Raw genomic sequence first — 627 nt, 5'->3', positions numbered from 1 at the left:
TTTATGTCAAATTGTCAGCGCCAATCCTGCTTTCCCCCTGGGCAGGGCCGCCTTCAGTGGGCCCCAGGAGAGGTGGCCTGTCCAGCCGCCGTGTTTACAGTGCTCAGACGCCGCCGGGAACCTGATCTGGGCAGACCAGGGTGGGCCGCCCCACGGGGCCCAAGCCGTGTCCACACTCATTTCCCGGAGACTGAACACGGCCTGCCCGCCCGCCTTGCTGAGTCCAGCTGCCCGGCCACCCGCCCACGGAGGGCCCAGCTTCTTGCAGGCAAGCGCCATGGACAACTGCAGAATGCACAAGGGCCCGGGGAGCCAGAGCAGGGCTGAGGGGAGGCGGGTGCAGAGGGAGAGAGGAGGGGCCGTCCGCCCTCCAGACAGGTTCATGCTGTGTCCCCCCCCAGGCAAGTGTGCTTTCTGCCTCCCTGCCCAGGTGTGTTTACCCTACTGACTTGCTGATGGACTAGCTCTTCCCCACACCCAATCTACAGCCCGCCGGCCAAATCCGGCACCGCCTGTGAGTGGAGATTGTCTTTTACTTTTTTTTTTTTTTTTTTTTTTTTTTTTTTTTTTTTGCGGTACACGGGCCTCTCGCTGCTGTGGCCTCTCCCATTGCGGAACACAGGCTCC

Source organism: Physeter macrocephalus, chromosome 4, assembly GCF_002837175.3.
Source record: "Physeter macrocephalus isolate SW-GA chromosome 4, ASM283717v5, whole genome shotgun sequence".
Lineage (NCBI taxonomy): Eukaryota > Metazoa > Chordata > Mammalia > Artiodactyla > Physeteridae > Physeter > Physeter macrocephalus.
Note: the sequence above shows the minus strand (reverse complement) of the source record.